The sequence below is a fragment of the Sinohyriopsis cumingii genome, chromosome 10, assembly GCF_028554795.1.
Source record: "Sinohyriopsis cumingii isolate HCF-2022 chromosome 10, ASM2855479v2, whole genome shotgun sequence".
NCBI lineage: Eukaryota > Metazoa > Mollusca > Bivalvia > Unionida > Unionidae > Sinohyriopsis > Sinohyriopsis cumingii.
In genome coordinates, this window is record NC_142970.1 from 60236905 (window position 1) to 60247853 (window position 10949).

Below are 10949 nucleotides of genomic sequence, written 5' to 3' on the forward strand. Positions count from 1 at the left end.
TTGGCTGTGTCCAATGTTTGATTATTCACTGCCTACACTTAAAGGAGAGCTAGTGATATTGCCAAATACGACCATCCACTCGGCATGACTTATGTTGAGCTACAAACTGACTGGGATGAGAACCTGGTGCACAGTAAGTGCAATTAGATGCCAGCAATCCCATCTTATTAAGATCTGACTATTAGTTGGACTGAATTAGCTTTCAAGCTGCCATTGAGGAAATCTTTCAGGTGTTGGCCATTTCGGAATGCTCTCCACCCCATACCACTACCCAGGATTACAAAGTCCTGGTATCAGTTGACTTTAGGGAGGAGAAAGATACTTTTTTTCAGCTCCTTCCTCAATTGCCAAAGAATAAAGAGATCAAAGGCTGGCTTTCAAATCATACTGGTGACACAAGCAACTCTAAGGCCTTCTTTTCATAAAGCCAGGTCATAGCAGCTTCCTCCTTAGGCTGATATCAGAAGCACTACAATGCCCTCAGTACAGACCTTCAGGCTCTTGACAGGAATTAGTCAGCTGTCCACATGTTGACTCCATTGTGCTAAAAAGTGGATAAGAACATCGTGGCACATCCTCATTTTTGATTAGGCCCCATTATTAATCTTCCAGTTCACTGAACAATCCAACAATAATCACGCCAGGGATGCAACAGCCACGATCGTTTCAGTCCTTAAACGAGCAGCTCACCATACTATATCCAGTGCCTTGACGGCTATGGCCAATTTAGAACTAATCCAATGGGATGCATGTCGGCAGTCTATTCACTTAAATCACACCATACTCTTGCTTTACTCACAATCCCATTTGGGTTTCCGTTGCTTTTTGGAGTTCGAATCGAAGAAGTTCAGAGGCAGGAAGCTCAGAACTACACCACCAACTTGTGACTACTACCACACAAGCGTTTGGACCCTCTCAGCCCCCGCCAGTGCTAAGATATCCACCGACTCCGCGACTAGGATTCCTCAGTCAGAGAGAAACTAATACCGATCCCAACCCCATTCCAGAAGTCTCCTGCCGACCCACGTGATTTTGGCGTGAATTTCACGATGCTTGATAATGATTCACATCGCTTACAAAAGAGACCCCCACTAATTCCCGATTTTTTAGTCAGATTAAATCATGAATAAAATAACTTTTATTCCACCAAGTGCTAGTAAAGCTATCAGTGGTGTCACGATTCAAATGATGATGAACGTAACTGGGTTGGATACATAACTTAATGCTATTTAAGCATTGTATAAACAATCCTGGAGAGGTTTTGCATCTGTTTCCACAGTTAACGCTTTCGTGTTTTCATGTACACGTGTGATGATTCCAAGCTGAAGTTGATTTTGTAGTGGCACATCATGGTAGTTCTAGTTATCAAATTCTATTTGGCCCATAACAAGATTATTTTTCAGTGTGTATGAGGGTCTGTTAACGCCGTTCTGACATAGATATTCATCTACAAGGAGAACGAAATCGTCATCGATGTTGGGTCTACTGGTCCAACAGCGATGGTAAATTCCGTAGTCTCATCACCGCGGTCGGATTCCATTAATAATGATAAAATGTAATTCTAAACACAAGCATTAATGACAGTTAAGTACCCGTAAGGATAAATGTGGAGTCATTCGAACTGAATTTCATCTTCGGCAGCCAATGAGGCTAAAAAGGCTATAGTGAAAAAATGTATAGTGTTAATTCTGGTGTGTGTGTGTGTGTGTGTGATTTGGACTTTTAACATGGCTTTAACAAATTTTCAGTCATATCGCTATGATATCTGCAGTATGGCTGTTTATAGGTATGTCTAGTACTTGAGGCACCATGCCTCCGACATTTGGCATCATGTCCCACCCAGTCACATTAACCTGACATCAAGCCGACCAGTTCTAACACTAACCTTTTAATGATCAGTGCCAGCGAGGCCGCTGATAGTACCGTTTTTTTAAATATAAGACTTTGGTATGACTCGGCCCCTTCCCCCATCCGACTCAGACGCTCTAACCACTTAGGCCACCAAAGCAGTCCCGTGTCCGGATACTAAGTATAGAGTCTTCCTGTTGTAAAATAAAGATCAAGATGCTGTTGAAAGATTTATTCTTGCACGTGTTGTCTTGTAATATTAGCTGTATCAACATAGTTTTTGATAAATGTAACCGACACACCAGCCTCTGATTCCACCGTTGTATGTGATCTCTACCAGAATTCTTACTTCAAAGTTGCATTTGAGCTTAATATTTTGAATGTCCACGTTTTGAGTTTGCCTGTTCGATCTTCAAAATTCACCAGCTGACCTGGATCGACACTAGCATCAACAGGAGTAGTAATCTTCGACAAATTCGCTTTGGTGGCAAATCTGCTACGATCCAATTCAGCACCGTACCACAGAGCACAGAATCGTCCGTTAATGTTAATAGGCACGCACACATACTTTATTGTGAAATCAATAAGTTCTTGCGGGTTTTTTTTTGAACGCTCGAGTGCACGCAACGCTTCAATGACAAGATGACCGCATATGAGTAATCCAACCATGTTTGTTAACTAGTTAATTTCAACTGGCGGTGCAAGTCCATAAGTCAATATGATTATAAAAAAAAAAAAAAAACACATGTTGAGGTGTTCAAACGTATGCGACCCAGTGAGTGCTGGGGCCAGTTGATGATTCCAGATTGAGGATACCAGTTTCACGTGTGCGTGGCACCGTCGATGACGGTTGATCTCGCATCTAGCACACGACGAAAATGTTTCATTGATTTTACCATCATGAGTAAATCAAGCTTGGTTAATGGACGCTTGAGAAGCTTCGCATCCACAACGGCTCAATCTTCTGCGACCGGGTAATCAAATACCTCTGCCTGGAGGTATTTGACGACACGTGCATGGTAATCGAATGATTCGTCCTTATTAAGCGGCCTCCAACCGTCTTTTCAGCTTCATCCTCGATGAAGCTACGACAGCTGCTAAAGCTGCAGCTCTTAGAGCCGCTGATGCCAACAATGCTGAAATCGCTGTAAGGAATGGAAAAGATGTTCCACCTGTCTTTTGCATTTGTGACATCTCGGACTTGGGTAATTTTCATATCACTGAGGTGTTCTTATGTTTGTCTGCATTAAGCTGAGCGAGCTATGTTTGGGTCAAATACACCGGGACATTTTTAGTTAATATTGCTAGAGAAAGTTTTTGATTGCTAGTTTTATTTTTACAAGTTAATTGTTTAAGACTGACCCTCACTTCATGATGGGATATTAACTAAATAAGTAACTGGTTTAATTATAAAGTTCTACGACTTTTTCAGAGGTACATCGATCACTCTCATTCGGCTATTAGTACCCTCCATCAACAGAGTCTTGTCAGGAAGTATTATAGCATAACATATGTCACAAGCACTTCGGAGATCTACATGTGCATGAAAATAAATGTCGATAACGGACTGTCTGAACAACTCTAGATGTTCCAATGAAGAGTTATAAATCGGATACAACATAAGTCTTGTTTGGAAATTTGCAGACCAGTGTCAATATTTTGATGTCAGTCCATGTACGACCACATATTGCAGCATGTGAAGTGGACACTGCATAGTCAAACCGAATTTCTTCAGATGGTTCCTGGTGAGTAGTGAAGGGGGTCACTTTAGCCTCAATGGGAATTAGCATTAAAAACACCCTTGGGTCAGATTAGCCTCAATGGAAATTTAACATGGAGAAAAATCGTGGGTCAGATTAGCCTCAATGGAAATTAACATGGAGAAAAATCGTGGGTCAGATTAGCCTCAAGGGAAATTAACATGGAGAAAAATCGTGGGTCAGATTAGCCTCAATGGAAATTTAACATGGGAATAAATTGTGGGTTAATATACGTACAAGGGGAATTGAACATGGGATTTTTTTTTTTTTTTTAAATTTTTTTTAAAAAAAGGGGTAGGCAATTGAAAGGCTATCTCTTTTCGAGAAATATGGGGGGCCCTGAAAAGGGCCTTTGGGTTTCTTCTAACACTTCCACTTCTTCAACCATCTTCTCACTTTTGTCACTATTCCTGTCTTCTTTTTCTCCTTTTCTGGCATCCAGTCTGGATGGCCCAAGGCTCTAAACTTTTCCTGGACTTTGATCCAATTTTGATTTAGCCTTTCAAAATCAGCCTGTTTCTTTTTGTTTTCCTGATCTTTTCTTTCTTTATACCATCTCTCTTTAATCTTCTTGACTTCTACCTCCATCACTTTTCTCATCAACTCCTCTCCTTTCCTCAGTCTTTCCTGGCCTCTCTCCACATAAGAGCACTCTGTCCCATGTGACATTTTTTCAAGAAAGCACCTGACTTTGCTTGCATTGTCAAGTGCTTCCTTTAGGCTTCCCACTCTGACATAGGTGGGATTTATCATACCTCTCAATCTTTTTTCCTCCTCTTCAATCATTCCTGCTATCACTTCTTTTGCTACGTTTAGACATTTAGCGTAGTCCAGGTACTCTGCTATCTTCCATTCTTTTTCCAGTCTCTCCACTACATAGATACCATCTATTATCCAGTTGTATATATGTACCAAATTGTTGAACAAGTCACTTGCAACCACCATCTACGTTTTTATTATTCCGTAGAATGGTTCGAACGACGAACGTGGTGGGTTCTTATACTGAAAGCGCGGACGTGATGGAAAACATCCCCCTAAAACATAAAATTGATCTTACCTAGATCATGACCAAGCAACACGCGGACTTGAAGGAAAACATCCCCCTACTTTTCTCATTTCGTATAATAAAACCCTAACTATACTCTCCACATACGCTAAGAAACCCATAATCTACTATTCACACAAACTTACGTTAACGGTTACAAACAAAAAACACACAAACACACAAACACATACACTCTCACTATAAATAAAGTTAGTGTTTATATTCACACTACTCTACCTACACACATTGGCAAATTGATCGTTATTTCTTTTCTAGAGTATTGGGTAGCCCTGAAAAGGGCTGTTGGTTTTTTTCAACTCCAGATGCACCTATCTAATGGTTGCACATTCCAGGCCTTGCGCCACACACGCATCTTTGACTCCAGTCTCTTTTTACTTTTTGTCTTGAGAGTGCAGAGGCGGGATGATTCGCTTCAGCACCCCAATCCTCTGTCTCGGGAATATTGAACGACATCCTCTATTCTCTTTTCTTTTCCTCTTCTTCCCTCTCTCTTTTCTCCTCCTCTTCTTTCTTCATTCTTGCTTCTTCTACGATAGCCTCCGCTGATAGTTCGTTTACTATGCGCCTGGCATATTCCAGGTGCATCTGGAGTTCTAGCAGCTTCACAATCCTTGTATTCATTGTCTTGCTGTTAACAGGTCGACGATGGGCCCAACTGACGATTAGTTTTTAATTTATACTGAAAGCGCGGACGTGAAGGAAAACATCCCCCTAAAAACATAAAATTCATCTTACCTAGATCGTGACCAAAATCAACAACAACGCGCGGACCTAAAAGAAAGACTCACTCACTTTTTATGCTACCCATCACTATTTTAAATTTTTTTTATAAATCACTTCAATAGACTATTTACATACACAAAGCAATCCAATTTAACCCTAAATATACACCTCAAACACCAAAAAAGACATCATTTTAATCTACTATCCATACCAACTTACTTCATCACTTACAAACACTAACACACAAACACATACCCTGACATTTTTTAAAAAAAAGAGTTAGTGTTTATTTTCACACTACTCTACCTACACACATTGGCAAATTGATCGTTATTTCTTTTCTAGAGTATTGGGTAGCCCTGAAAAGGGCTGTTTTTTGTTTGCTATGGCATTCTTTTTTAGTTTCTAAGAATGCGATGTCCTCTGAGGATAGACTTTCTGGCGATAGGTCTGCTTCTTCGGAAAGAGAAGAAGAACTCTTTGGTGTCGATACGACAATCGACAAAGCCTCTGTCAGCTTCAGGTTGTTGCTGCTGCTGTTGCTGTTGTTGCTGCTGTTGCTGCTGTCTCTGAAGTCTGTACTTCTCTGTCCATTCTTCTTTTTCCCTGTTCATTTCTTCTCTGAAGAGCTCTTCTATCAGGTCTTCAGTGATTTTTAACATTCTCACATTCTCTATTTCTTCTGGCTTCGGTATCAGACTGTGTCTGACCCTATGCAAATTCACGTAGGCTTCGTTGAGCTTAGCTAGTTTGGAGCACATCTTCTTAGGAGGATGAGTCGACAATGGATGGTTAGACTGGAAACAACCCCGGTTCTTAAAGTCAAAGCGCGGACGTGAAGGAAAACATCCCCCACACGGTTTTCGAGCCGCAATGTTCAGTGAGTGTCATGCGAGGGATAGTAAGAAATGAAAGAGCATCAATCCAACATTCTTATAGCTAAACAAACCACAAAGGCATTTTTTTTTCAAAAGACAACATTTTTTATTCAAAAATCACTTAACACTAAACAACAACAACTCTAACATTTTTTAACAATCATCCAACACTATAACATCGAACAATTTTTTTCAAATCACAAACATTTTTTTCTCAATGGACAATCTACTTTAAACAGGGCTGACAACGTTGTGAATGAAATTGTGATTTCCATTGTTGGAAATCATTAGGCCATTGATGGACACTACGTTTCCTAGCTTGAGACAAAAGATAAGCATAATGGTCACAAAACCATCGATCTACTTTCACATCGTTTCTAGCAGAAGAACGAGGATCGAAATGAGTCACTAAATGTTCTAAGGAATAGCCTAGGCTTCGATGATGCAGAAAATACACACAGTACTGTCCACACACCAAGGAATCTGTGCCTTGTAATTTCACATTATTGAATCGGGTGGTTTGAGCATTTCTTCTCATAAAGTCAATGATATCGTCTTCCAAAGGGGGCAATCCGTACGAATCGAAATATTCCACGCATCCTTCTTGAGGAAAGTAGACGGCTACCCAGTGGGTTCCTGGGAGATGACTTTCGTCCGTGTTGATCACGTAAGCTTGATGGTCTTTAGGTTTGCGATGAGGGAGTTCATCTTTAGCACAGACGACAGGATTCCAAGAAGCCGTATACGAACTGTGGTTCAAAAGGTAATAAAGTTCCCAGGTATCCATTGTTTTGTGTGTTTTTTCTTCTTCACAGGTAATAATACGTTGTCAATTCGATCCTGACTTTTTGCTTGAAAATGTCTGACGAATAAACGGTTATTCGTTCTGTTTCCTCACTCTGATTCAGGAGAGCTTCGATACGATGGATCTCTTGAGTGGTTAATGGTGGACAAGAATGTTCACGCAAGTCTTTATACCACTGGTGCAACACGTCTTTGTTCGAGATGAGACTCCAAGCTTCGTCCAGATACTCGTCCAATTTTTCTTCTTGACTCAACATCAGGCATTTATCGTGTTGAATTTGACTGGGATGATCGTTTTGACATCCATAACAATTTTTCTTGATCAATTCCGTCATTTTGTCGACCAAGTGTTTGGCAAAACAGGAGACTAAATGGGCTTCTTGTCCTGGCCATCTCGATTTCATCATGATTACTTCTTCTTCTTCTTTTTCCACGGTCTCCTCACATTTCATCTCCAAAGTCTCTCCACTAGGTAAAGAGGGATAACAGTCTTCCATGGCTTCTAGTAATCTAGAATGACTTCTCTCAAACTGTTGATTTCTATGGTATTATCGAATTCTGCATACAGGAGGACGTTCACCGTTTCATCAGGGATTCGGTTTGCAAATTGAATTTCCACACGAATCTGACCGGATTTTATAGGGTGGAAATGTCCCTTGTCGCTGCCTTGGTCTGGAGTGAAATCGAAAGCCCACAAAGTATAGCCTCCTGCGTAATCTTCGTACGTAATGCCGTGACTGGTGTTGGTTCCTAACTGACCCGTGGCTTCGCACAGGGACAAGTATGATCTCAAGTAATTCTTCTTGGCAAAGTCAGGTTCAAAAGGTCTGGTACACAAGGTCTTGCCATCGCGACTGACTTCGATCTTGGACACGCCAAAGTGTTGAAAGTAGAAAGGATTTTTACCCAAATCTCCGTTGAAGGCTGTATTCTCGACGATACCAACGATCAAACGTTTCGGTAGCTGTCCTTGGAACAGATGATCTTCGATCATGGATCGCTGTCCCTTGGGAATGGTGAAGGTTTTCACTTCCACGCGTCGTATCGGATACTTGGCGGTCGTTCTGCTCAACGTTTGACTGATGTCGTTACCCACTTTAGGTAACACTTCCACGCGTCGTACGTAGAGCCTGGCTTCCTCGATGACAGTTTTGCAAGCAGTACTACCTATCAAATGGAAAGTGGCACTGCTCCGATTCAGTCTCAGGCGGACATTCACCCCGTTCAGCAAATACTTCTCTTGCAACCACATGTCCAAATGCAAACGATCCATCAGTTCTAAACTATCTCCACTTTTGATTCTGTTTCTTCGTTCTATAAATCCGTCATTGTTTGGTGTTTTTTTTGCATCAATTTCGAATTCTTCAAACTGGCCTGCTTCGTCAGCTTCCCATAGCACACAGGCATTGAGATGAGTGTTCTTGGCGTCTATTCCGTACGTCAAGAGATTTTCCAGGTACGCTCGATAAGGGTAAGTATCCATGCTGCTGCTGACCAGTTTGTTGTTCAAGTACAAGTCCACTCCGCTAAACAAGGAATGCATGAAATTGTTGACGGGAGCTATTACCTCATCGCCATCTAGGGGTGAATTGTACTCATCGACAACTTTAACTTTCAAGTACAAGTAACTGCTATTCAGATCGATGTAATCTTCGGGCTGTCCTTTGATTTCAAACTCGATGGGAGCTGAGGCTGTCAATGAGGAGACGGGGTGAAATTCCACCCATTGGGATTCTTGCATCCTCATCATGGTGGGGGGCATGGCAAACAGATCCAGTTCCGTCTTGGAACAAGCGCAAGATTCTCGGTGCATCATTTTTTTGTCTCTTTTCTCAATAATCGAAAACGTCTAAGTCTCGAACGGTTCTTCTTTTCTTGGCCTTTCTCGCTTGAAGTCTGGTGAAAGGGTGTTTTCTTCTTCGTCGTCTCTTTCTGCCTTGTCCTTGCTGAATGCTCGACTCGGTAGCATGCAGGGCATTTATAGGTGTGTCTCGTCGGCCTAAAATGTCTTTGCCCGTTTGCAGCAAGACATTTTTACCTGCCCTCATGAAGGCTTCTTTAGGGTTTTGTTTGTCGATGATGACATTTTGGAGAAATTCTTTGCCTTGCGTCAGTGCCGCATCTTTCAAGGCGTGCAATCCGCGTGTCACCATCGGTTTCAACACCGAGGCCACCGAACGAAAGGCCGATTTCAGCATGTCTCCTAAACCGTGTCCTCGCTGTCGTGCAACCCCTCGGTACACTGGATACATGACTTACTTACGAGTCGTGAGAGAACCGTTTTCGAAAATGGAGTTTCACCGTGACTTTTCCTTTGGTGAATGGAATATTTTGTCCCAAATCTCCTTTTATAGCAATGTTGACCGTGTCCAAATACGACTTGCTGACAGGCAAATAATGAGGATGGACAAATTCCCGGTGAACGTGATAGGTGTTTCCACCTTCCTGGTCACTGGTCGTGGTACTATCCACTTTGAAAGGAATGACACGCAGTAATGGCACGGAGGTGTGTCCCACCACGTTGTACTCCACTACATCGGAGTACACAAACATTAAATTCAGTCCTTGGTTCAGTTCTACCGGTTTTCCAAAAGCTTTGTAAAAATCCATATTACTGTTGATCTTGGGGCTCATATTGTATGTGACCATTCCTGCATGTCCACCCAAAATTTCAAACAAACTACCATTGAACCTGAAGGACAACAGTTCAGTATCCTGAAATTTCATCAGTAAGCGACGAGCCACTTTATGGTACTCCAGGGTGACACTTTTTTTGATTCTGTTCAGGGCTTTGCCAAAGGCGAACTCGAACCTGTCCGCAATAGTGTCCACCAAATGTTGGCCACTAAAATAAAACCCTGGTGGAATTTTCACGGTGTAGATAATGAAGGGTGGTTTGCTGGCTTGTCTTGTGTCCCCTGAAAACCCGATGTCATTCATGTAGTTTTGTAATTGTTCGTTCAGGATTTCCACCTCAAAAGTGTTTTGCTTTTCGGTGATGTTTTGGATTTGTGTAGGGTGAATCATTTCTACTAAAGCCACTTCCCAATGGGCTTCGTGATCTAACGGGATGGCTTGAGGTAATTTAGCCGTGTAACAGCACAACACGTTGTTGGGAAACACCTCCATGGAACTGTCACTGGGTAAGGTCAAGTAAAATTGGTTTTGGTGACTCATAATTCTAGAGTTCTGTGGCTGTCCAAGGGGATATTACTGGACGTCAGAGGAGTGTCTCCGCCCAAAATGGGGTTCTGGTTGTGGTTGTTGGAGTGGTGACTGACACTGGCACTGGACACAACGTTCCCGTTCGAGGAGAATTTCAGGGAGGGATTGGGAAGCAGGTAACCGATGCAACTGCTCAATAAAATGGTCCACAATTGTTTGTCTCCTTGTTGCAAACTCAAATTGGCAATGGCTGCCCCGATGACACAATACACCACGAAGATTTGGCAGAAAAAGACGATTTGCGTTTTAGGCACACGTTCTCCACACCACACCCACAAGGGTTGTTTTTGTAAATCTTGCACAGAAGAACTAGGGGAAGAAGGAGTGGTCGACGTAGCTGCGTCTGTTGTGTGAAAGGGCATGATGGTCACTTCTTTTTATAGTCGATGACTTGCGAAGCGTCGATCCAAGAATCGAAACTGGGTGGATATCCTTTCCAACGTACTTTCACTTCTTTGACACGTCGTTTGCCCACTTTACGGGTTCTGCGTTCGAGAATGCTTTCGATGTTGTACACGTCGTCTTCTTTTTTGGTGACACGTTGTAACTCGGGCAAATAAAACATTCCTTTGAGCACTTCTCCGTTCATGTCTTCCAATTTATAGACGGCAGGATGACGGCCATGCACTCGTCCAGTGACGCGAA